Below are 27682 nucleotides of genomic sequence, written 5' to 3'. Positions count from 1 at the left end.
GTATCCAAAAATACCTTCAATTTCACCATCATCTTAAAATGATATATTCCTGGATATAAAATGCTAGGTTGACAGGTTTTGTTTTATTTTTTTCTTTTCAATACTTTAAAGATGTTATTTCTTTGTATTGTATTCTAAATTGCATTATTTATAATGAGACATTAACTGTCATTTACGTTGCTATTACCTTGTATGTAATGTGTCTTTTTTTTTTCTTTTCTTAATGCTTTATAAATTTTCTCTGTGGTTTTCAGAAGTTTGACTATAATATACCTAGATATAGTTTCCTTTGCATCATTCCTTTAGAGACTTTTTGAGTTTCTTGGACCACATTCTTAAATCTGTGGGTTGATAATTTTCAAAAATTTAAAAGTTTTCAGCCATATTTCCTCAAATTTTTTTTCTGCTTAATTCTTTTTCTCCACTCTTGCAAGGACTCTAATTGCTTATAGATCTTTTGGTGTTATCCCACAAATTATTGACATCCTCTTTTTTCCTTAAAATTTTCCTCTTTCATTTTTACTTTGAATAATTTCTTTTGACCAGTTTTTAAGTTTACTGATCCTTTCTTGGGCAGTTTCCCATTTAGTGTTAATTTTACCCAGTGATTTTTAACCTTTAAAGATTCTAGATTTTTGGCTCTAGAATTCCACTTGATTCTTTTTTTAGAATTTTAATTTTTATCCTTTTTTTGTATTTTAAAAGTATTTTTATCCATTTTTTATTCAACATAATCACCTTTAAGTTAATGATTTAATATATTTATAATAGTTGTTTTAAAGTCCTTCTCTGCCTATTCCAATAACTGTCATCTGCAAATCTGTTTCTAATGGCTGTTTTTTCTTAAATGTAGTTTGGTGGTTTTTTTGTTTTATTTTGTTTTGCTTTCTTGCATGAATATAATTCTGATTTTGGGACACTGTATATGAATGTTCTTATGCTGGCTCACAGCTTTAACTGTATCAAGTTCACCTGTATTTAACTCTTCCCAAATTGCTATTTGATATTGTTGGTAGTTAAGGTGGGTGAGGATTGGCTGAAGTTTCAGATATTTTTAGTTTGTTTACCTTTGGACAAAACTTTGGCAGGGCTCCAGAATGTGCAGAGTTGTACAATTTCTCTTTGTTTAACAGTCACTCCCCCAATTGCTATTTTTCTCAGCAAACTTTATGGTGGATTGTGGTGGTATCGGAAGAAGAATTTTTGATCCAAGTGTTCTGTTCTTGCCTTTGGGATTCTTCAGATTCCAGACCCTCTAGCCAGCACACATTGTTTTATAATGCTTGGCCAATTTCCCTCCATCCCTGGAAGATCTCTCCAACTGCACCCAGTTTCTGTCTATACTTATACCAGGTATCCGTAGATATAGAAGCTGTCACAGCTTTCTACTTACCTATGAAAAGCTTATTTCCCTTGGAATTAACTTCATCAAGCCTTCATTGAATGCATCCTCCTTCCCCTGCCCCATAGAAAAGTATAATTTTTATTTTTTCTGGGACTTGTTTGTTGTTACTAAAGGAGGGATACTCTTTAGCGTCCTTCTACATCCTGACCAGAAGCAGAAATCTCAAAGGAGATTGTTATTAACCCAAGTGTCTGAGAGACACTCGTTTGGGAAGACCACCTACTTTTAGCAGGAAGCTATTGAGTCTGTGTACAAATCATAGTACTACTGTCAGCTTTTTCTTGTATTGTTTGCATCTCTGGCCAAAGCTACTCCTTATATCTTTTCACATTTTTCCTTCATCTAGCCATTCTCTGACTCTTAAAGTAAGATGATTTGTAGTAAATACATAGGTTTGTCTTAGCTATAAAAACCCATAGGAAATCTGTAGATCTGTGTTCTGCTATCAGGGGGGTGCCTGGGTGACTCAGCTGGTTAACCCTCTGACTCATGATTTTGGGTCAGGTCTTGATCTCTAGGTCATGAGATCCAGTCTGCATTGGGCTCCCCACATAGCAGGGAGTCTGTTTGGGATTCTCTCTCTCCTTCTTGCTCTGCCCCCCTACTCTTGCTCTCTCTTTCAAATAAATAAATAAATAAATAAATAAATAAATAAATTTATTTATTTTAGGAAACATGTTTATTGTTATAGTGGAAAAACACATGGAATGTCTACTTTCAAAGATACTGTACTTTAGTCCAGAAGCTACCCTTAGGACATCTCACAAACTTTCTAGGTCACCGTCTCCTAGTTTCTAATATGGGAGTTTGCACTAAATTATCTCTAAATATCTTCCAGTTCTAAATTCAGATATAGGTAGCTCTCGATCCTCTTAAAGGAGGATAACTGAGTTGATAAAATTGACCAAAGTATGCACGCCATTGTCCTTTAAGTTGCCAGTTCTAATTCAGCTAACCTGTGGCTAGAATTGGCCTGACCTGGTTAGACTGGTGAGTTGTCCCACCTTTCTATTACTTTTTTTTCTCTTCCAGCCCTGTGGGTGCAGAAGAGGAAGCAGCCTCTAACTCTTGCCTCCTGGAGTCTATCAGGAGGCATCCTGATCCATTATTCTCTTCTAATTTGAACTTCTTTATCCCAGAAAACATTAACCACAATAATTTGGTATCTCTTCAAGATTAATAATATCATTTTCATTCAAATAAGCAAAATAATTTTTTTTACCATTATAGTATTCACGCTGTAGTATCCCTGAGATGTGGTATAAAAACTTAGGTAAATGCCTGGGTGACATATTCATAAGGGGCTCTTTAGGGAAGCCAGGAAATAAGAGTTCATTCTTAATATTTCAAGGAATTTGTCACTATAAATGCTTTGCTTTCCCATAGACTCCTCTTTCTCCCATGAATCTTCAGTTTTGCTGCAGCTTGAAGCTTTTAGTTATCAAATAACAAGTTTTCTGAGGTTTTTTATGAGCTTTAGATTTTAACAAGCTCATGTGTGCACCTTATCTCCTAGCCTGATGACAGCCTTATGTGTAATAGGATACTAGAACTAGCTATGAATCTGGTCCGTATTGACATCAGTCATGGAATTCAACCAACTAACCAAAAGCAAGGTTGGTTGATTTGTGCTAGAGTGAGTATGTGTGACTGAAACGAGATTTCTATTAAAATTTGACTAGCTTGATTCCTTGAGAGATATCTGCATAAAGAAAAGTCTTCCAAGGTTAAATATTTTTAGAAGATAATCATATACTCTTGAAGAGTCACAGTGGCTACTAGCGTATTTATTAATGGCTCTTCAATAAAGAAAATTATTTGCCATTTTGTTCAGTCCAGTGGTTCCCCAAATTATTTGATTATAAACATTTTTTCCTACCTTGAACACACTGGAATCCTCTGAGCTTAAGTTAACCTGACAAACATTGAGCCGGAAATCTGTGTGAGAGTGAAGCCAAGTGTGTTCTTATGATTCTATCCCACATATGAAGGTATTCTTCCTTTAAGTACAAGAGTAGGGTTGGAATAGCACAGTGGCTCTGTCAGATGGACATATGGCCAAGAGAGACTGTGATCCCTAAGCTTGCCCCCATCTCTCTTTTCTACAGTGAACCTTGGTGACATAAGCTTGGGGCTGCATTTTTCTCAGATGTATGAATTCATAGAGCCAAAATAAACAAAACTCCAAATGTAAACAAAAAAGGTCATGAGTCATGAGTCCACTGCTGCCCTGTGCCTACAGCAAGTTTTACACTTAGTCACTCCTGTAAGTAGCTATTCCTAACTGGGTTGCCTATGGGAATAGGAAGTCATTTTGTTAACTATTGTACTCTATAATTCTGAAGATATAATTTATGAACTATTCCAGAGGCCAAGAACAGAATTGTCCCCATCAGAAGCCATAGCACTTTAAGAGCAATGAAATCCCCTCTCTGTAGCAAAAGGAAAAAACAGACATTAAGAGTTTTAGAATCTATTTACAAAATATACTAAGTGCACATGTACTGAGGTGATGGCTAACTTTAATGTTGGTCTAAGATGCCTGTTGATATTTTAACTCTCCCACAGTTAACCTTGACTCTGTTGTTGACCTAACCTGAGCCTTGCATACTTTTCTGCTACATCAGGAAAAGGTTAGGAATTTATAAAGCAAAGCAAACAAGCCTCTGAGGTTGGTTACTGTAATGGTTACTTCCCTGTTGGGAATTTTGAATCTAAAACAAAATGAGGAGATCAGGCTTATATATGGCAGGCAGTTTGTGAGTCTGCAACACAGTTTATGCACAAGGCACTGCAAGGAAAGATTTGCAGAAATGGGGCCCGTTTACAGTATTCAAAGGACCAGTCTGCTTCTAACACACACATTTCTGGACATATTTTGAAATGAAACATACATTGACGGGGCATTAAGTTGCTTAAGTTGCTTAGATACAAGCAATTTGAAGAGATAGGAAATGTATCCATAAACATGGAACATTGAAAATGTATCCATAATACTATAAACAGTATTCTAAAAAGTACCAGTATAAATGTTGTATCATTATATTGTAAACCTGAAACTAACATAATTGTATGTTAGTTGGTATTGGCATAACTGGCTTAGCTTAAGTTCTCGGCAAGGTGTTATAAGATTTGCCAGGTGAAATTTGTTGGTACATTAGGGATTGTCTATTTCGATGACAGGCATCTATCTCCTTGCTTAGTGATAGGTATTCTTGATATGTAACATGACTGCAGTACTACTAAATGATTACTGGGCCTTAAGTAAAAAGCAGTGAAGTAAGCAGTCTAATTCTGCTAGAAAGTATTTTTTGTTTATAAAATTACCTCTTTCCATCAAACTGATGTCTTTAATTCTACATTAGAAATATATTGGGTTAAAAAAAAGAAATATATTGGGTTAAGGCATTAATCTCTATAGAAAGTAAAGAGCTATTACAGTATGTTAAAAATAGATTAATGTTTCACAGTAAACTCAGTTACTGAAACTCAGGGAAAATGAAGTTGTCAAATCTTTTTCTGAAATTAGACTTTGACAGGAAAGATTAGAGTAATCTTCAGAACAATAAATGCTGAGGAACTCCCAGCGGGCGATGAGAACATCCAAGACCATTTTTCCTAACTCATAGTGTTTTCTCCAACAGAGCTTCTTATAAATACCCTTTTTCTTCCATTTAAAAAGTTTTTTTTTAATAAATTAATTTTTTATTGGTGTTCAATTTACCAACATACAGAATAACACCCAGTGCTCATCCCGTCAAGTGCCCCCCTCAGTGCCCGTCACCCATTCACCCCCACCCCCCGCCCTCCTCCCTTTCCACCACCCCTAGTCCGTTTCCCAGAGTTAGGAGTCTTTATGTTCTGTCTCCCTTTCTGATATTTCCCACACATTTCTTCTCCCTTCCCTTATATTCCCTTTCACTATTATTTATATTCCCCAAATGAATGAGAACATACACTGTCCTTCTCCGATTGACTTACTTCACTCAGCATAATACCCTCCAGTTCCATCCACGTTGAAGCAAATGGCGGGTATTTGTCGTTTCTAATGGCTGAGGAATATTCCATTGTATCCATAAATCACATCTTCTTTATCCATTCATCTTTCGATGGACACCGAGGCTCCTTCCACAGTTTGGCTATTGTGGACATTGCTGCTAGAAACATCGGGGTGCAGGTGTCCCGGCGTTTCATTGCATCTGAATCTTTGGGGTAAATCCCCAACAGTGCAATTGCTGGGTCGTAGGGCAGGTCTATTTTTAACTCTTTGAGGAACCTCCACACAGTTTTCCAGAGTGGCTGCACCAGTTCACATTCCCACCAACAGTGCAAGAGGGTTCCCTTTTCTCCGCATCCTCTCCAACATTTGTGGTTTCCTGCCTTGTTAATTTTCCCCATTCTCACTGGTGTGAGGTGGTATCTCATTGTGGTTTTGATTTGTATTTCCCTGATGGCAAGTGATGCAGAGCATTTTCTCATGTGCATGTTGGCCATGTCTATGTCTTCCTCTGTGAGATTTCTGTTCATGTCTTTTGCCCATTTTATGATTGGATTGGTGTTGAGTTTAATAAGTTCTTTATAGATCTTGGATACTAGCCCTTTATCTGATACGTCATTTGCAAGTATCTTCTCCCATTCTGTAGGTTGTCTTTTAGTTTTGTTGACTGTATCCTTTGCTGTGCAAAAGCTTCTAATCTTGATAAAGTCCCAATAGTTCATTTTTGCTTTTGTTTCTTTTGCCTTCGTGGATGTATCTTGCAAGAAGTTACTGTGGCTGAGTTCAAAAAAGGTGTTGCCTGTATTCTCCTCTAGGATTTTGATGGAATCTTGTCTCACATTTAGATCTTTCATCCATTTTGAGTTTATCTTTGTGTATGGTGAAAGAGAGTGGTCTAGTTTCATTCTTCTGCATGTGGATGTCCCATTTTCCCAGCACTATTTTTTGAAGAGACTGTCTTTCTTCCAATGGACAGTCTTTCCTCCTTTATCGAATATTAGTTGACCATAAAGTTCAGGGTCCACTTCTGGGTTCTCTATTCTGTTCCATTGATCTATGTGTCTGTTTTTGTGCCAGTACCACACTGTCTTGATGACCACAGCTTTGTAGTACAACCTGAAATCCGGCATTGTGATGCCCCCAGATATGGTTTTCTTTTTTAAAATTCCCCTGGCTATTCGGGGTCTTTTCTGATTCCACACAAATCTTAAAATAATTTGTTCTAACTCTCTGAAGAAAGTCCATGGTATTTTGATAGGGATTGCATTAAACGTGTAAATTTCCCTGGGTAACATTGACATTTTCACAATATTAATTCTGCCAATCCATGAGCATGGAATATTTTTCCATCTCTTTGTGTCTTTCTCAATTTCTTTCAGAAGTGTTCTATAGTTTTTAGGGTATAGATCCTTTACCTCTTTGGTTAGGTTTATTCCTAGGTATCTTATGCTTTGGGGTGCAATTGTAAATGGGATTGACTCCTTAATTTCTCTTTCTTCAGTCTCATTGTTAGTGTATAGAAATGCCATTGATTTCTGGGCATTGATTTTGTATCCTGCCACACTACCAAATTGCTGTATGAGTTCTAGCAATCTTGGGGTGGAGACTTTTGGGTTTTCTATGTAGAGTATCATGTCATCGGCGAAGAGGGAGAGTTTGACTTCTTTGCCAATTTGAATGCCTTTAATGTCTTTATGTTGTCTGATTGCTGAGGTTAGGACTTCCAATACTATGTTGAATAGCAGTGGTGAGAGTGGACATCCCTGTCTTGTTCCTGATCTTAGGGGAAAGGCTCCCAATGCTTCCCCATTGAGAAAGATATTTGCTGTGGGCTTTTCATAGATGGCTTTTAAGATGTCGAGGAAAGTTCCCTCTATCCCTACACTCTGAAGAGTTTTGATCAGGAATGGATGCTGTATTTTGTCAAATGCTTTCTCTGCATCTAATGAGAGGATCATATGGTTCTTGGTTTTTCTCTTGCTGATATGATGAATCACATTGATTGTTTTATGAGTGTTGAACCAGCCTTGTGTCCCGGGGATAAATCCTACTTGGTCGTGGTGAATAATTTTCTTAATGTGCTGTTGGATCCTATTGGCCAGTATCTTGTTGAGAATTTTTGCATCCATGTTCATCAGGGATATTGGTCTGTAATTCTCCTTTTTGGTGAGAAATTTTGGAATTAAGGTGATGCTGGCCTCACAGAACAAATTTGGAAGTACTCCATCTCTTTCTATCTTTCCAAACAGCTTTAGTAGAATAGGTATGGTTTCTTCTTTAAACGTTTGATAGAATTCCCCTGGGAAGCCATCTGGCCCTGGACTTTTGTGTCTTGGGAGGTTTTTGATGACTGCTTCAATTTCCTCCCTGGTTATTGGCCTATTCAGGTTTTCTATTTCTTCCTGTTCCAGTTTTGGTAGTTTGTGGCTTTCCAGGAATGCGTCCATTTCTTCTAGATTGCCTAATTTATTGGCATATAGCTGTTCATAATATGTTTTTAAAATCGTTTGTATTTCCTTGGTGTTGGTAGTGATCTCTCCTTTCTCATTCATGATTTTATTAATTGAGTCTTCTCTCTCTTCTTTTTAATAAGGTTAGCTAATGGTTTATCTATCTTATTAATTCTTTCAAAGAACCAACTCCTGGTTCTGTTGATCTGTTCCACAGTTCTTCTGGTCTCGATTTCATTGAGTTCTGCTTGAATTTTAATTAACTCTCTTCTGCTGGGTGTAGGGTCCATCTGCTGTTTTTTCTCTAGCTCCTTTATGTGTAAGGTTAGCTTTTGTATTTTAGTGCTTTCCAGTTTTTGAATGGATGCTTGTATTGCAATGTATTTCCCCCTTAGGACTGCTTTTGCTTCATCCCAAAGATTTTGAATGGTTGTATCTTCATTCTCATTAGTTTCCATGAATCTTTCTAATTCTTCCTTAATTTCCTGGTTGACCCTTTCATCTTTTAGCAGGATGGTCCTTAACCTCCACGTGTTTGAGGTCCTTCCAAACTTCTTGTTGTGATTTAGTTCTAATTTCAAGGCATTATGGTCTGAGAATATGCAGGGGACGATCCCAATCTTTTGGTATCGGTTCAGACCCGATTTGTGACCCAGTATGTGGTCTATTCTGGAGAAAGTTCCATGTGCACTTGAGAAGAATGTGTATTCAGTTGAGTTTGGATGTAAAGTTCTGTAGATATCTGTGAAATCCATCGGGTCCAGTGTATCATTTAAAGCTCTCGTTTCTTTGGAGATGTTGTGCTTTGAAGACCTATCGAGGGTAGAAAGAGCTAGATTGAAGTCACCAAGTATAAGTGTATTATTATCTAAGTATTTCTTTACTTTGGTTATTAATTGGTTTAAATATTTGGCAGCTCCCACATTCGGGGCATATATATTGAGGATTGTAAAGTTCTCTTGTGGATAGATCCTTTAAGTATGAGATAGTGTCCCTCTTCATCTCTCACTAAAGTCTTCGGGGTAAATTTTAGTTTATCTGATATGAGGATGGCTACCCCTGCTTTCTTTTGAGGATCATTTGAATGGTAAATGGTTCTCCAACCTTTTATTTTCAGGTTGTAGGTGTCCTTCTGTCTAAAATGAGTCTCTTGTAGACAGCAAATAGATGGGTCCTGCTTTTTTATCCAGTCTGAAACCCTGCACCTTTTGATGGGGTCATTAAGCCCATTCATGTTCAGAGTTACTATTGACAGATAGGAGTTTAGTGTCATCATGATATCTATTCAGTCCTTGTTTTTGTGGATTGTTCCACTGGACTTCTTCTTAAAGGGGAATTTTAAGAGTCCCCCTTAAAATTTCTTGCAGAGCTGGTTTGGAGGTCACATATTCTTTCAGTTCCTGCCTGTCTTGGAAGTTCTTTATCTCTCCTTCCATTTTGAATGAGAGCCTTGCTGGATAAAGTCTTCTTGGTTGCATGTTCTTCTCATTTAGGACCCTGAATATATCCTGCCAGCCCTTTCTGGCCTGCCAGGTCTCTGTGGAGAGGTCTGCTGTTACCCTAATATTCCTCCCCATAAAGGTCAGGGATTTCTTGTCTCTTGCTGCTTTAAGGATCTTCTCTTTATCTTTGGAATTTGCAAGCTTCACTATTAAATATCGAGGTGTTGAACGGTTTTTATTGATTTTTTTGGGGGGGGAAATCTCTCTATTTCCTGGATCTGAATGCCTGTTTCCTTTCCCAGATTAGGAAAGTTTTCAGCTATGATTTGTTCAAATACATATTCTGGCCCCCTGGCCCTTTTGGCGCCCTCAGGAACCCCAATTAAACGTAGGTTTTTCTTCCTCAGGCTGTCGTTTATTTCCCTTAATCTGTCTTCATGGTCTTTTAATAGTCTGCCTCTTTTTTCCTCAGTTTCCCTCTTTGCCATCAACTTGTCTTCTATGTCACTCACTCGTTCTTCCACCTCGTTAACCCTCGTCGTTAGGACTTCTAGTTTGGATTGCATCTCATTCAATTGATTTTTAATTTCTGCCTGATTGGATCTAAATTCTGCAGTCATGAAGTCTCTTGAGTCCTTTATGCTTTTTTCTAGAGCCACCAGTAGCTGTATAATAGTGCTTCTGAATTGGCTTTCTGACATTGAATTGTAATCCAGATTTTGTAACTCTGTGGGAGAGAGGACTGTTTCTGATTCTTTCTTTTGAGGTGAGGTTTTCCTTCTAGTCATTTTGCTCAGTGCAGAGTGGCCAAAAACAAGTTGTATTGGGAAAAGGAGAAAAAGAGAGAGAAAGAAGGAAAGAAAATAGAAAAAGAAAAAAAGAATAAAGGAAGAAAAAAAGGAAAAAAGAGAAGAAAAAGAGAAAGATAAAGAAAGAAAGGGGAAAAAAAGGGTGGGGGAAGCAATCAGAAATCAAAAAGAAAAAAAAAAAACACGGGGGAGTATCTTCTGATTCTGTGTACTTTAAGTCCCTTGACTTAGCCTGGAACTTGTCCGTCTAGCTGGTCTTCTGGGGGTGGGGCCTGTTGTGCTGATTTTCAGGTGTTAGCCCTTGGGGGAGCTGCTCTGCCCCCTGCCTGGTGCAGGGCTCAGTGGGGGATGTTTACCCCGTGAGGCCCCAGGAGGAACAGCCCCAGTGGCGGGGCCAGCTCTGGAGCCCTGGGTTCAGCCCCCGCAGTAACTCCGGAGCTCTCTGTCTGCAGGGCCTGGAGGCTCCGGGCGGGGCCGCTGATCTGCTCAGCTCGGGGCAGGAGCGTCCTTGCGGTCCTGGGCCCTCCTGGCCTCTGCCTGTCCCAGGGGAGGCCGGATCCTGGGCTGTGTCCGGGCGCCCTGTGCTCCCGGCCTGCGCTGTTGGATTCGCGCTCCGGCCCGCAGCCCCCTCCACGGAGCTGCCGCCCGAGCCCCGCCGAGCTGCTCCCGGAGCCGCGCAGCCCCCTCCGCTCGGAGCCTCTTCCTCTGCCCGAGCCCCTCCGAGCTGCTCTGGGTCCCGCCGTGCGCGCTGCAGCCCTTAGGGAGCTCGGCGCACTCTCCCCGGGGCGCAGGTGTCTGTTAGTGTCCCAGGGAGCCCGAGGGCATCCCCGCCCTCCTGGGTCCTGCTCCAACTCCCTGCGAGCCCCTTTCCGCCCGGGAAGGTCGGTGCAGCTCCTGCTCCTCCGGGACGGGGCTCTCCTGTCCTGGGGACACTCGCCCCGGCCTCAGCCCGGCTCCTCGCGGGGCCCCTCCCCCTTGGAGGCCTTTTGTTTCTTTATTTCTTTTTTCCCCCGTCTTCCTACCTTGAGAGAAGCGTGAACTCTTCTCACTGTAGCGTTTCAGCTGTTCTCTCTTTAAATCTCAGGCCGAATTCGTAGAATTTCAGGATGATTTGAAGGTTAGCTAGGTAATTTGGTGGGGACAGGTGACTTGGGGACCCTACTCTTACGCTGTCTTGCCCCTCCTCCCATTTAAAAAGTTAACTCTGGAAAGTCTCTGGGGCTGTGTTTACATTTTTTAAACCCTCATATTCTCAAATCTTCCCAAATCGCAGCAATTTTCTCACCCAAGAAACTGTAGTTTTCCTTAGCATCACTCAGTGCCTAAGGAGTTCTGTACTGCCAGACATTGCCATTCATTCAACAAATGGCATGGGAAGACTAGGAAAGACAAAGTCGTTAGCAATGTATCACTGTCTTTATGGATTCCATATCTAGTCCTCTCTGAAATCATCATATATAACCCTTTAAATGTTTTATTTAGCTTTATTTATTTTGCTTTCAAAGTACAGTTTTAAATTAATTAGACTTTTTGTGGCTAAATGCAAAGAAAAATGCGAAGGTTTTCCTAGGATCTCTTGAACTTTCTTATTGACCATCAAATCAACAATAAGCAAATAAACGTGATTCTAAGGACGGTATTTTGAGATTTCATTGAGAGTCAAGATTAATTTACACTAATGTAACTTCACAATGAGTTGTCCTGTATGTATTGTCTGTGAAAAAGTTTTGTAAAGACCTGAAGAATTTTCTTGCCTTTTGGCTGGACATAGCCTTCTCTGGGAGGAAGCTATAGCTTTGGATTATTTGTGTGTGATGTTAGGTAGGCTGGATACAGGGGACACCTAGGAGTGTTCTTGCTAGGTTTCCTGGTTTGGAACTCATTTGACAAGTGCAATTCCCGTTTTTGGAAATAATTCACAACTGTCCTGTATTTTTTATTTTTGTAAATGTCAAAAGTCACAGAATTGAGAAGGAAGAATAAATTTGAAGCCTGTTTCATTGATGAGAAAATTAGAATTCAGGTAATTGTAGAACCAGAATCATGTACTGGGCCCAGAACTAAAAAAAGTTGCCACAACTTTAACGGAAAGGGGTGCATGTGCCCCTTCAAATCACTATGTTTGTATCCTTTGGATAAATACCTAGTAGTGCAATTGCTGGGTTGCAGGGTAGCTCTATTTCTAACTTTTTTTAAAATTTAAATTCAGTTAACCAACATACAGTAGTACACCATTAGTTTCAGATGCAAAGCTCAATAATTCCTCAGTTGTGTATAATACCATATGACCTCCTTAATGCACATCACCCAATTACCCATCCCCCCACCTACCTCCCCTTCAGTGACTCTTAGTCTGTTTCCCATAGTTAAGAGTCTCTCATGGTTTGTCTTCCTCTCTGATTATTTCCCATTAAGTTTTCCCCCCTTCCCCTCTGTGCTGTTTCTTATATCCCACAAATGAGTGACCATGTGATAATTGTCTTTCTCTGATTTATTTTTCTCAGCATAATACCACTAGTTCCATCCACGTTGATGCAAATGGTAACAAAGAGTTTCCCTTTCTCTGCATCCTTACCAGCATTTCTTGTTCCTGAGTTACTAATTTTAGCCGTTTGGACAGGTGTGAGGTTATATCTCTTTGTGGTTTTGATTTATATTTCCCTGATGCCAAGTGATGTAGAGTCTTTTCGTATGTTTATTTGCCATTTGTATGTCTTCTTTGGAAAAATGTCTGTTCGTGTCTTCAGCTCAGTTCTTGCCTGGATTTTTTGTCTTTTTGGGTGTTGAGTTTGATAAGTTCTTTATAGATTTTGGATACTAGCCCTTTATCTGATAAGGCATTTGCAAATATTTTCTCCCATTCAGTAGGTTGCCTTTTATTTTTGTTGATTGTTTCTTTTGCTGTGCAGAAGCTTTTCATCTTGATGAAGTCTCACTGGTTCATTTTTGCTTTTGTTTTGCCTGCATTTGGAGATATGTCTAGAAAGAAGTTGCTGCAGCTGAGGTCAAAGAGATTGGTGCCTGTGTTCTTCTCTAGGATTGTGATGGATTCCTGTCTCATATTTATGTCTTTCATCCATTTTAAGTTTATTTTTGTGTGTGGTATAAGAAAGTGGTCCAGTTTCCTTCTTCTGCATGTGACTGTCCAATTTTCCCAGTACCATTTATTGAGAACAATGTCTTCAACAGAGAAAGTTTTATTTTTATTTTTTTAAAGAAAGTTTAATACAAGGCCTCACTAATTCCTATAGCATTAGTAATGTGTCTCAATTTTCAAAATGAACTTATTTTTAAAAGCTTAAACTTAATCTGAAAGATTTTTTTCTTAAGATTTTATTTATTTATTCATGAGAGACACACAGAGAGGCAGAGACATAGGGGAAGAAACAGGCTCCTCGCAGGGAGCCCGATGCAGATCCCTGGACCAGGATCACATCATTAGCTGGAAGCAGACACTCAACCACTGTGCTGCCCAGGCATCCTAAGCTGAAAGATTTTAAATGAAAATAAACTAGAATGAACAAACATAAGAAATGATCCTCTTTGAATTAGGGATCTAGGACCTTGAGTTTAAAAAAAAAAAAAAACACATCTCCCCAATGTATTATGGTGAGGTGGTATAAAAGATCCATTTAATGTATTTAAAACTACCTTGACTCAGATAACATCTCTCTGAAGTACACTACCAAAATATTAACTGAGAAAAGCTGAAAATGGTTTTAGTTTACTCAATATCATATGTTAGAAGAATGTTTGCATGAGAAAACACTGAAGAAGTAATTTTTAGATACAGATTTCACAAACTCATGGTGCAAATGGGTCCCACAGCTTCCTCTAGAGTAATAATTGTTTTTCATTGCTTGTTGGCTGCCTGTGGAAATTTTATTGCAATAACTCTACAAAACTAGTCATATCCACCCATGCTGTTCTGACCACCATAGCCAGCCCTGTAACAGTGACTCACAAACTGGCTCTCCAGGCCACTGTAAGTGGACTGGGCTGACACCCCCATGCCTTGCATCATCTGGCTGCGTATTCCCTGCTTCTGGCCCCATTTGTGGAATTCAGGAAAAGTTCTATGTATCTGTGTTGCTTGTTGGCCAGGTCTTTGGTTATAGCTGGCACAGCTTCTTTATTAATGGCAAACTCAACATTGGCTTCGCCTGTCACTCTTCCATCAGGGCTAATCTCACTCAAGATAGACTGTCACAGGGTTGAGTGGAGAGAAGTTGTAAGTGTTGTTTTCTGTGGCTTTTTGTGGCAGCTCTCTTATGTGGACATAGTATCTAGTGGTACTCTGGACAGTAAAGTCTCTGTCTCCATATCTGTGATCATACATGTCCGAGAGACAGTAACTGAAGTCTTTCCCAAACAGATGAGTGGTGGCTGCTGTACTCCTCGTAGCCCCCATACCCTGTACTATAAACACCCTACCTCCTCCTTTCTAGGCCCACTTGCTTGACAGTACCAATATACCTCCTGGCTGTACCAGGGTGGTAATAAGGCCTAGTCACTATACAGACATGAACTTCAGAGGATCTGAGTATGGCCTAACTTCTTCCTGACTGCTTTTGAACACTTCAGTATACCTATGCCCTTTTCTTCCCTTCTGCTTCCCTAGGGCCTTCTCACGTAATTCCTGTGAGGCAAACTGCACAAAGAATTTCCCTGTAATCTTGCCCTTGGGGTCCACAGGCAGTGTGATCCTGCCTGGCACAATTTCCAACCTCAGGAAAAACTGAAGAATTTCTTCCTTGGTGCATCCAAATGGGAGTCCTCAAAGCCACACAAAGCCAACATTAGACACTATTTGGTACACTGTGCTTCAACACCAATCCATCTTGGTTCTGTGGAACTTGAATACCTCAATGTACTGGTATCCCATGCTTTCCTTGTCTTTCTTAAGGGTCATTTTTACATCATCTCTTCTGATTCAAGTTCAACAAAAGCTTTACCACTCCTGTTTGCCTTCTCAAGTGTTGATGAAATGGATGCCTGCATCCCCATCATGAATTGTCCAGTCAGAAAGGAAATTCAACAGAGCAGGACCAGGGCAGGCTATAGAGCTTGGCCGCAAAACCTACACCTCCCTTGAGACCCAGCATCATGAACACTTGAGAGGACAGACGTCAAACAAGCTTGGGTGCAACTTTTGTGGATTAAAGACAACCCAGGGAAGTGGGGAGGGGGATGCACACAGTCAGAGACACTTCTGGTAGCTAACAAATTGTACACTGAAGGGAGCCGGACCAATTTATAATTTCATCAAACAAGCACAATTTATGGCCAAAGGACCCCCAGTTCCATCTGACACTTAAAAACACAGAGAACTCTGTGGAAAGTCCTGGAGCATCTCCTTTTGTTACTAACTTTGGGCTCCAAGTCTCCATGCTCCCGCTCTTTTTCACATCTCGCACCTCAGTTATCCCTCTGAGCCCCTTCTTTTCCAGGAAGACATGGTGCACTCCAAGATATCTCAATTGACTTGAGGGGGAAGTTTTCCCAACATAGTTAAACATTTAAACCAATATTTGCACACCATTTTTTTCAACTTCCATCAAATTAAGCTTGTACTCTCAACTTTAAATTGATCCTGCTGCTATTCAAAATGTCTTTATGGCAGAAGTGGACTAAAGTACTGGGCTGATTTGGGGGAAAAATAATTTTATCTCAAATGGAGAATTTGCAGCATCCTCTTCCAACATCCTTCATCCTGTCTTCACAGCCCGAATCATTCATCTCACAAATATGTTGAGAACCTAACATTTGCTGCCTGGAAATTCATGCTTTCTTAACATATAAAGATGACAGTTATTAGTCTGTCATCAAGATCTAAAACTTTCTTTCTTCTAGCCTCAATGGTAAACCGATGTGGTATTGTTTTCAAGATGGCAGTTTGAGGCCGTGAAAGAGAGAAAAGAGTGATCCATACAGCCACCTGACCTGACCTTTTTTGACTGATTCATCATGATCCAGCCAATCAGTTTTCATGTAAAAAAACACAACTTTTTTATGCAGTGCCTTTAACTGTGGTTTATCGGTAGAGATTAAATTATGGAACCACTAGCTGCATTACCAAATTTAGTCAAAGCATTTGCAATGAACTTTCTTTCTGATTCAGCAGTACTGAATTTTATTTTGTTTTTCCCAATTAAACAAAATGTCTCAACCATGACTAGAAAAGGAAAGAGAGGGGGAAATCAACCACTGAACCTTTCCAATATCTGGACAAACCTCATCTTTTCGGGTTATAACTATATATACTCCTATATATAGTTGAATTCTGTGGAAGTAGTGTGTGTGTATACATTAATGCCTGAGAACTTGGAGGAGGTGATGACAGAAAAGAAAGCATTTGTTTCAGGGATGGTCAACAATGCTTTCTCTGCTTATCCTGTATTGAGGTCTGTTCCTGGCACTTACCTCAACTATGACAAATTCTGATGGCTCAGGCTTTGATTTTACTTCAGAACTTTCACGTATCTAGTGTTGGAAATCTGTTTCCCTTGCCCATCTTCCCTCAATCTGGTTCTTTTTTTAAATTTATTTTTTATATATATATTTTTTTATTGGAGTTCCATTTGCCAACATATTGTATAACACCCAGTGCTCATACCATCAAGTGCCCCCCTCAGTGCCCATCACCCAGTCACCCCATTCCCCTGACCACCTCCCCTTCCACTTCAATCTGTTTCTAATTCCTATGTTGCAGCTTGACAGTCAGTACAGAAGATAAAATAAAAAGAGTTACACTTTTGAAGCGCTGCTGCTTAACTAGGCTTTGCAGAAGCTGGGCTGGTGGGGTGTTCTCTAGACATCACTCATAACACAGGATTGTCTCGCTGTGAATGGTCACTTGCAAAGATTGAGTCTGCCTAGAATTAGCCAAAAGGTTTATGGAGTTTCTATGTAGCTTATTTATTTTTTTATTTGGGTAAAATTCATATTCATAAAATTCACCATCTGAATTTTAACCATCTGAAAGTGTGCAATTCAGTGGTTTTTAGTACATTCACTATATTGTGCAATCATCACCACTGTCTAGTTCTAGAATATTTTCATCACTCCATAAGGAAACTCCAAGCCCCTTAGGCTGTAACTTCCCCTTCCCCTAACACCTAGCAACCACTAATCTCCTTTCTGTTTTTATGGACTTGCCTATTCTAGATATTTCAGATAAATGCAATTACATAAAATGTGGCCTTTTGTCTGGCTTTTTTCACTTGCCATAATGTTTTCAAGGTGAATTCATATTGTAACATATAGTGGTACTTCATTCCTTTTCATGGCTGTATTATATTGCATTATAAGGATATACTAGTCTTGTTTATCCGTTCATTAGTTGATGGACATTTGGGCTGTTTAGCTCTTTTGAATACTGTGGTGCTGCTGTGAATATTCACACGCCAGCTTTTGTTTGAACATCTGTTTTCATTTCCTTTGTGTCTATACCTAGGAATAGAATTGTTGTGTCATATGGTAATTCTGTTTAACTCTCTGAGGAACCTCCAAACTTTTTTCAGCAGCAGGTGCACTATTTTACAGTCCTACTAGCAATGTATGAGGGTGCCATTTTCTCTGTATGCTTACCAAAACTTTGTTAATTTCCAATTTTTTTTATTATAGACATCCTAGTGGATGTAAAGTATTTTATTGTGCTTTTGACTTGCATTTCTTAATGATTAACAATGTTAATTTTTTTTCATGTGCTTATTGACTTTGTGTGTATCTTCTTGGAGAAATGTCTCTTCAAGCCCTTTTACCCATTTTAATTTATTTTTAAAGATTTTATTTACTTATTAGACAGAGAGAGAGCATGCACAAGCAGGGGGAGCTGCAGAGGGAGAGGGAGAAGCAGGCTCCTGGGATTCCTCCCAGAACCCTGGGATCATGACCTGAGCTGAAGGCAGACACTTAAGTGACTGAGTCACCTAGGTGCACCCACTTTTATCATATTTTTAAATGCACCCAGGCCAAATGTCCATTTTTTTACCCATTTTTATTTATTTTTTAAAGATTTATTTATTTATTTGTTATATATATATATATATATATATATAGAGAGAGAGAGAGAGAGAGGCAGAGACACAGGAGGAGGGAGAAGCAGGCTCCATGCCGGAAGCCTGACGTGGGACTCAATCCTGGGACTCCAGGATTGTGCCCTGAGCCAAAGGCTGGCGCCAAACTGCTGAGCCACCCAGGGATCCCCTTTACCCATTTTTAGATGGAGTTTTAGTTCTTCTGTTGTTGAGTTGTAAATGTTCTTTATATATTCCAGATACTAGGCCCTTATCAGATACATGATTTGCAAACATTTTCTCCCTTTCTGTGTGTTGTCTTTTCACTTTATGGACAGTGTCCTTTGCTACATCTGTGTGAGTTTTAAAGTTTTACAAAGTTGCCCCATGTGAAATTTGAAGGAATATCTTTAGTCAATCAGTGTTTCTCTCTTCTGTCTTGCCCCTTTTCATTTTTCTTCACTCTCTTCTATTGTCTTCCTTTCTCTTATCTATACCTTCTGAGGACCAGAAAAAAAGAAAGAGCTTACACCCCAATGTAAATGACTAATTAGGCCTAATGACTTACTCTCCCACCAAAGGTGTTAGCATCTCAGTAGTTGAAAAGAAAGCAAAGGAATTCATGAAATGTCAGCGTTGCTCCTGAAATTACACTAAGTTAACAACTGCAGTTTTACCTAAAATAAGGATTCTAGTCCTAGGTCTGAGGTTTTACAAAGCCAATTATGCCCTCTGTGAAACTCTCTGCTAAGCCTGGGGGCTTCTGTGGGCAGCCACTGTGCCCAGCACATTAGTAATTAAGCCTCAATGTGTTCTGTTCTTAAACAGTCAGATGCTTTTAGAAAATAGACACTTTCTTTGAGTCTCGCCTGCAGGACTCCTAAGATCACCTCTGAGTGTTCATCCTTATATAACTTCAGAGCACCACGAACTCCACTGAACATGGTTGCATTTTCTTATTCCCAAACCGTATTGTCCTGAGGTTGAAATGAATCTGTAGCCTCTTAGCCTTCCATGCCTGCTTGCGCACCCATTGCATCTTCTCAGTCTGTGGACATGATTCTTCCTTTTAGTATCACAGAGGCTGTTGACAGCTCTAATGATTATGCTTGAAGACAAAACCTAAATTACCCTAATCAGCCTGCTCTGGGGCTGGCAGGTATGTGGTGCTGTCACAGCGAGTTGGTGATATACAATCTGCCATGAATAGAGCTTTTTTTTCAGCTGCTCTGGCAGGGCCACCTGCCGTCTGTGCCCCACTTCCTGCCAGGAAGCTCTGTGACCTTCAGTGGCCAATGCCAAGTGATTAGAAAACTGGTAGCATTTGTGCCAGGACCTTGGTCTCTGTGGGTTTTGTTCACTGTGACAGAGAATCAGGAAGTTCCAGAAAAGAACTACAGAGAAGTTTTCTCCTCATCCAAAGATGCAGAGTAAGGATTCTGACTATACAAAGGTAATGAGAAGCAGCTCAGGGCAAATCGTTCCTTTCTCAGACCTGTGCAAGTAAGATTTAGTCAACAAATCTCTCAAAATACACAAGCAACTTTGAGCTGCTCACCCATTCAGCAACGAGAAAAGAGACTGGAGAATCTGATAAGATAAATGTTAAAGGTAAAAACCAGACCAGCTTAACAATGAATAATTGGAAAGCGAAAATTTTTAAAAATACCATCCAAAAATATGAAAAAATAGGGATAAGTCTGGCAAAAGATGTGTAAGATCTGTGCAAAAACAAAAAAAAAGCTAAGTAAAATTAAAAACTGAGAGATATTAAAGAAGACCAGAATAAATGGAAACATACATCATATTCATGAATCAGATGATTCAATTTGTAAACATACCAATTCTCTGTAAAATGATCTATAGACTCAGAGCAGTCCTAATCAAAATACCAGCAGATATCTTTGGAGAAGTTAATGCATTGATCCTAAAATGCAAAGACCTAAAATAACCAAGCAACTTTGAAAAAGAAGAAGAAAGTTGGAGAAGTTGGAGGGCTAATGCTACCTGATTTCAAGACTTAGAAAGCTACTATATGAAGATATTGTGGCAGTGGTATAAAGATAGATCAGTAGAATAGAATAGAGAACCTTGAAATAGACCCACTCACATATGGGCAGCTGACTTTCAACAAAGTTACAAAGCTAGTTCAGTAGATAGCAAAGACTGCTGGAATAATTGGATATCCAGATGCAAAAATATGAATCTTGATCCACATTTTGCACCATATGCAAAAGTTAACTCAAATGGATCATAGACTTAAAGTTTAAACCTACAAGAGTACAAAACATCTAGAGTAAAACACAGGAGAAAATGTTTGTGACCTTAGGTTAGGCAAAAATTTTGATCAATAAAAGAAAACACTGCCAAGTTAAACTTCATAAAAATTAAAGCCTATGCTCTTTAAAGATATCATTAACAGAATGATCAGATCAGATACAAATTGGGAGAAAATGTTTAAAATACATTTCTCTTAAAGGATTTGCATTAGAAACATGTCAAGAACACTTAGAGTCAATAATAAGAAAATAAATAATTGCAAAATGCATAGAAGATTTGAATAGATGAAGTCCAAAACATTTAAAAAGAAGACCATTATCACAATCAGTGTCAAGAGAAAACACGCCCACACTCAGCCCTTTAGTACTATTGTCTAGAACAGCTGCAGCAGGAATAGTAATGACGAGCAGCTCTGATTTGGGGAGAGTTTCCACCCAATCCATTGTTTTACCTAAAGGTTCTCAACCTTTCCAAAGAAGATACAAAGATAGAAATAAGCACATGGAAAAATATCCAACATCATTAGTCATTAAGAAAGTGCAAATTAAAACTACAGTGAAATACCACTACATATCTATAAGAATGGCTAAAATTAATAAGACTGACCATAACAAATGTTGATGAGAATGTAGAAGAATGGAAACTGTCATGCACTGTTCCTTGGGATGTAATTTGGGACAATCATTCTAGGAAATACTTTGGCAGTTACTTAAAAAGCTAAAAAATACTGGGAGATATTTTCATACCCATGTTCATAACACTATTCACAGTAGCCAAAAGTGGTAGCAACACACATGTCCTCGGCAGGTAAATAGATAAACAAAGTGCAGTCTATGCACACAATGGAATATTACTCAACCCTAAAAAGGAAGGGAATCCTGTCACATGCTACAACATGAAAGAAACTTGAGGATATTGTGCTGAGTGAGATAAGCTAGTCACACAAGGACAAATACTTAAGATTTTGCTTATCTAAAAATAGTCAAATTCATAGAAACAGAAAGTGGAATGGTGGTTACCAGGGATTGAGGCCAGGGGGAAAAGGGAGTTGTCTAGTGAATACAGAATTTGAGATTTGCGAGATAAAGTTCTGGAGATCTGTTTCACAATGTGTGACTATACTTAACACTGCTAAACTCTGCACTCAAAAGTGGTTAAGATGGCAAATTTTATGTTGTGTATTCTTAACCATAAAAATGAAGAAAAAATTAAACATACTTACTATGTGATATAGTCATTCCACTCCTAGGTATTTACTCATGAGAAATGACAGGACTTGTCCATACAAAGACTTATATAAAAATGTTCATAGCAGCCTTGTTTGTAACATCCAGACGCCAGAAACCACCCAAATATCATGAACAAATGGATGGATGCACGAATTGTGCTATAAACATAACAGTTTCTGGGCTCTCAGTTCTATTCTATTGGTTTATATCTCTGTCCTTACGCTGGTACCACATGGTCTTGATTACTGTAGCTTTGTAGTAAGTTTTAAAATTGGGAAATGTGAATCCTCTAACTTTGTTCTTTTTCAAGATAGTTGGGATTGCATTAAATCTATATATCAGTATATCACTAAAGATATAAATCCAGAAGTCTCTCCTAGAAACTTCTATAAATACTAAACATACCCTTTCATATTTGTTCATTTTACTAATACAAGCCATTCTCTTTTTACTTTGTTCTTAAACTCTGGGTAATCCCTTTAATGAATTTAAAAAATACTAAAAACAGACTTACATCTTTTTCATTTGACATTATTTATCTTAGTTACTTACATACTTCATTAAAAACCTAGCCTTTCAAGGGCACCTGGATGGCTCAGTCAGTTAATGTCCAGCTCTTGATTTTGGCTCAGGTTGTGATGTCATGGCTCATGAGATCAAGCCCAGAGTTGGGCTCTGCACTCAGCAGGGATTCTGCTTGAGATTTTCTCCCTCTGCCCCTCCCCCCACACACATGCACTCTCTCTCTCAAATACATAAATCTTTAAAAACAGAACAAAACAATAAACCTAGCCTTTCATTTTTTCAGTCCCTTTGAGTTTCCCTTGGAATCTGCCACAATCAATCCAAAAAGAAGATGGTAATATATGGTTCTGAAGCCCACTACCAGCATTTCTTCTTTGTTGCTGTGTTGCCTTCATTTGAGACCCTTGAAGATAAGAATACTATGGGATGAGGTATCAAATCCAGCTCAGATCCTGTTGTGTTACTGAAGAACATCCCAAGAATGCCAAATCTGTGTGTGCTCATCCTGAGCTTGCACAGGCTTGCTTTGGCTTCCTGGAGAAGCCTCTTGATGGCTTTGGACCTTGAAAGTCATTGAGCTGCAAAAGAGAATGGTGACACGAGGAGGCATGGACACAGGGAGACACTCTCTTAATAAAGCATTCACCTTCCCTCATCCATAAGGCCTCAGTGCCCTTATTGTTTGTCCTGTGTCAGCAAAGAACCCCAGACAAAGCAGTGTGCCTAACCAGGAAGCTGGAGTGGCAGAGAGGCAAGACCATGGGGGAGGACTGAAGGGAGCTTCAAGGACAGAAGATTAGCCTTGTGAAGCAAGTCTCTTCCCTGCCTCTGCTATGTTGGATTCCAACCCAAGCCAGGAAGCAACTGTGCAAAAATGGGAGGGCTTAGGTTGGCTAGAGGTCACCAAAAATAGAAGATTCAAAATGCTTATGTGCAAGGAATGATGAAGCAGTCCAAAACATTTAAAAAGAGGGCCATTTTCATTGTCAATATCAAGAAAGAACACACCCACACTCAGCTCTTTAGTACCGTTGTCTAGAACAACTGCAACAGGAACAGGAACAACAAGCAGTTCTGACTTTCAGGAAGATTCCACCCAATCCATTGTTTCACCTAAAGGTCTTCAACCTCTTCTCCCTACCCAGAATCTCACCATCATGCACTTATTCTTATTCTCAGCCCTTAAGGAGGGGAACTGTAGCCCAGGACATGCTGACAGCTTCACTTGGAGAAGACTTACTCAGAGCCCCCTAAAATATGTGGTTTCTGCTTTCCCTGAAGTGGTTTGCCTGCCAGGCTTCTGTGGTCCCACCACAATAGCATCTGCTAACCCTGTATTCACCTAAGGGGGCATGTTGTCTCTACTCTAGACCAACTGTCCCTGAGCAATACTCACAAGACATTTGATTTCAGTGCCTATCATGCTACCCAGCTACCTCCTGCTATTTAGGACCTCAGTTCCCTCAGTGAAGAGGTTGGCCTAAATTGGCTGAGAAGTTCTTTGCACATCATGTGTCCCATGACATTCAGAAAGTACTCAGCTTCGGAGCTAGTACCAGCTCCTACCAGAGCTTTCCCCACTTTAGCTGCTCAGGCCTCAGACATTGAAGCCATCCTTGATCCCTCTCTCTTTCTCTCTCTCTCACACACACACACCCAACACACACACACCCTTTGTCTAATCCAGCTGCTGATGCTGTCAGCTCCACCTTTAAAGTGTATCCCATATCTAAACACTTCTGACCACCTTCATCCCCCTAATCTTCATCTCTCACCTGCAATATTGTACCAGCCTCGCCATTTGGTCTTTTTACTCCTATCCCCATCACTCAGTTCTCAACTTTGCAGTCAGAGCGATCCCAATAAAGTGTGAGTCAGATCACATCACTCACCCACCAAAGCCCCCTATTTCACTCAGAATAGAAACCAAACACCTACCTTCTAGAGCTTTTAAGATTCCTACCTCAAGACCTTTGGACTTGTCTGTTTTCTCTGCTCCTACATTTTATGCCAAATGTCCACATAACTTACTTCCTTACCTCCCTGGGAATTTACTCTACTGTCACCTTCTCATTTGGGCCTATCCTGGCAACCCAACTTGAAATGGCAGTGCCTCCTACGTTCTCTATCCCTTGTCCCTGCTGTACATCCTCCATAATTCTTCCATTACACCATGTGCTGCATTTGTTTTCCTCCTGCCCCAATTAGAATGTTTGATCAATGAGAATAAGGTAAGGAATTTTGTTTGTTTTTTTTTTTTGCTATGATGTCCCCAATGCTTAGAACATAGTCTGACGTTTGGAAGGCCCTGAGAACTATTTAACTGGATTAATGAAACGAGGAATAGCAAGTTCTTTCTTGCAGGAAGTACAGAGGTATAGAGCAGTATACGCTTTCCTTCCCTCATTCCTCAGTCTCATTCCCTTCTTAGCTTACATTTGCTACTTATTTCTTATACCTGATATTTCTTGGAAGTGGCAGAAGGAGGGACCACATTCCAGTGGCAGTCTGCAAGGGTAGTCCTTGGATTAGAAGTATACCTCATATTACATAACACTACATTTCTCTAGTGGCAAATCCACTCTTCTGTGTCTTAAGCTTATTTGTCTGTCTGCCATTCTTAGCTCATGTTAGAACTTGCCTATTTGAGAAGCCAAAATTGAGATTTGGGATTCAGTATTTTGAAAGTCCATAACAAATACCCAAATAAATCCATCTAAAACTGAGCTTCCAATCCTCCTTAGTTTTGAACTTCAAGTCTAAAACATCTTTTAAACTTCCAAGTGGAGAGGTTCAATATGCAGTTAGATACATGTGCCAATGTCTGTGAGGAATGAAAAAAAAAAAAAAAGGTCTGTTAAAAGAGTCTTAAGGAGGGCCGCCTGGGTGGCTCAGTTGGTTAAGCATCTGCCTTCGGCTCAGGTGATGATCTCAGGGTCCTGGGATCAAGTCCTGCATCAGGCTCCCTGCTTAGTGGTGAATTTGCTTTTTGCTCTGCCCCTCCCCTTCACTCTTGCTCTCTCCCTCTCTCTCTCAAATAAATAAATAAAATCTTTAAAAAAAATGTATTAATGATGAGAGCCTATATGTGGAAACTTGAGGTTGAATCAGATGTAAAAAGTATTTCTTTCTCAATTACTCCCTCCTCCCTCACTTATTCACTCATTTATTGACTCAATATCCGTGTTATACAGTCTCTTCATGGAGTAACCTTCAAACAAACACAGTTAGCAACTCAAACTAAACTTAAAAATGATCTTTGCTTTTTAAAAAAAAATTCAGTTTGATTAACATATAGTGTATAATTAGTTTCAGAGGTAGAATTTAGTGATTCATCAGTTGCATATAGTACCCAGTGCTCATTCCATCAAGTGCCCTTCTTAATGCTGATCACTCAGTTACCCCATCCTCCCACCATCCTCCTCTCCAGCAACTTCAGTTTGTTTCCTAGAGTTAATAGTCTCTTGTGGTCTGATTAGAGAAGACCCAGAAGATCCATGAAGCATCTCACCACCTAGTTTCCCCCTCCTGCTCCTAGAGAGGGGACCACACACCTGGAAAATGAGTTCTTTCTCTCACATTGGGATTTCCTGGTGAACAAAATTCCCCACTTTATTATATGATATAGTGACGAAGACAGTGAACCAATATTTGCAAATAGTTTAGAACTCCTATGGAGATACAAAGAGAGTTATGCTCTAAGACAGAAGTTCTCAGCATGAGCTACATAATACCACCAGAGCTATTTTTTAAAGTACTGCTTATCCATGCCCATCCTAGATAATCAAATTTAATTGATCCAGGGTGGGCCTGGTAATAAGTAGTTTTTAGAAGCTCCCCCAGGTTGTTTTTATGTGTAGCCGAGGTTAACAATGGATGGTCTAAACAAAAACTATAACCTAGTTTATCTTTTAGGCCAACAAAATGCAGTGATTTTAAGTTGAGATTGAAGTGATAATGAACTAGATGAAGTGAGAAACAGAAGGATGTGAGGGAACATTCTGGGCAATGAGAATAGCCATGAAAAACAAGTTAATATGGAAATCCTGGTTTTAGAAAGCTAAGAGCAGCCTCTACAACCATTTTAGTTGTTCTTTAGAGTGAAGGAGTTATGCCCAAAAGAAGAACATTCCTAATTTCCCACAAAGCCGTATAGGAAATGACCTAAAGAAAACACACCTTCATACAAAGCTGGTACTGCCCTGTGACTGATTGGGTATGTACATAACAACCTTTCACTTCCCTGAGTATATACAGATTTAATTTGCGATTCTTGCACATGTAACTAATGTGTTTGGGATTGATACCTCAGGAGCCCTCAAAAGGGGTACTAATGAATATAATTCCACCTTGATTATGAGTTTTCAGAGACAAAGATGCTATGGAGAGGATACTGAAACTATCCATAAAAAGGTGCTCATCCTGAATTGTTACCCTATTTGGTGAGAAAAGAGGTAAAAAATGTCATGCTAACAAAAAAAATGCAGGATTTGACTCTAATATTACTAAAAGCTACAGGAAAAAAAATGACCTTTATTACATTTCCCCCTATCTTCTGAAGGCCATATCTCAGTAATCATTTTAACCCTCACAGCCTCTGAAGAAAGTTTTGTTCATACTCTAATCATGTCTGGGGCCTAATTTGATTGGTGTTCAAATCTCCACTCCCCTAGTTCTAAACATTTTTTGTTTATTTTCCATTTTGTTCTTGTCTTCCAATTGCTAATGGTTTGGGAGAATTAATGGCCCAAGGGATAAACAGGTTTTGTTTCTAAGCATAAAGGCTTTATGGTCTTGCTAAAGAATTTTTTTCTACACTATATAATTCCCTCTTCTGCTGATGACAAAAATGGTGCTTGCAGGAAATATTTGTCTTCCCATATGCCTTATGCTAGTCATGAGGGAAACAGAAATTAGAATGACCTTAAATCCTTGCACCATATTGTGTCTTTACTTCAAGCTTTCATGGTATCAGGGGACAGGGGAGAGGGAGAGGAAAGTTGTTAAAATAACGTGAACTTGGGGTAGACTTTCCAATGTAAATATCTTTTGAATTTCTTCTTTACTCTGAAATGAATTATTTGAAACACAGCACTCTGTTGTAACAAATTTTTTGTTTTATCAGGTCAAAGACAAGAGATTTATTTTCAAACTGGAGCAGAAGTTTGGGGTCATAAACAAAACTTACAAGTGTTTAATGCCTTTCAGAACATTTGATGCCATCTCTTTAAACTCATATAGTCAATAAAATATATATATATATATCCAACTCATAGAGTGAATATATTTTAAAGAAGCTCACCTTTGTATATACCTATATGTAAGCATTAACTTCTAAGTTGCCTTGAGGGGGGATGGGATACTGATGGAGTTGTTTTCACTAGACAACATTTTCAAGGTAACTTTGCTTTGGAAGTAGTAGAAAGAAAAAGTAATTTTATTTTGCAAATATTTGGGTACCTATTATGAAACAGATACAGTGCTAGAGATTGAAGATATGTATAAGTCATGATATATGGCTTTGAAG

The 27682-nt window shown here is 39.2% G+C and overlaps 1 long non-coding RNA gene and 1 pseudogene across 3 annotated transcripts in view; one reads left to right on the top strand and one right to left on the bottom strand.

The window, feature by feature from the left end:
• Positions 1 to 27682, top strand: part of LOC119870237 — a 250556-nt gene that overhangs the window by 181855 nt on the left and 41019 nt on the right. The window lies entirely within an intron of this gene.
• LOC100683501 lies at positions 13704 to 15368 on the bottom strand (annotated as a pseudogene).

Source organism: Canis lupus, chromosome 2 (assembly GCF_011100685.1).
Source record: "Canis lupus familiaris isolate Mischka breed German Shepherd chromosome 2, alternate assembly UU_Cfam_GSD_1.0, whole genome shotgun sequence".
Lineage (NCBI taxonomy): Eukaryota > Metazoa > Chordata > Mammalia > Carnivora > Canidae > Canis > Canis lupus.
Note: the sequence above shows the minus strand (reverse complement) of the source record. Positions and strands in the feature narration are given on the sequence as shown.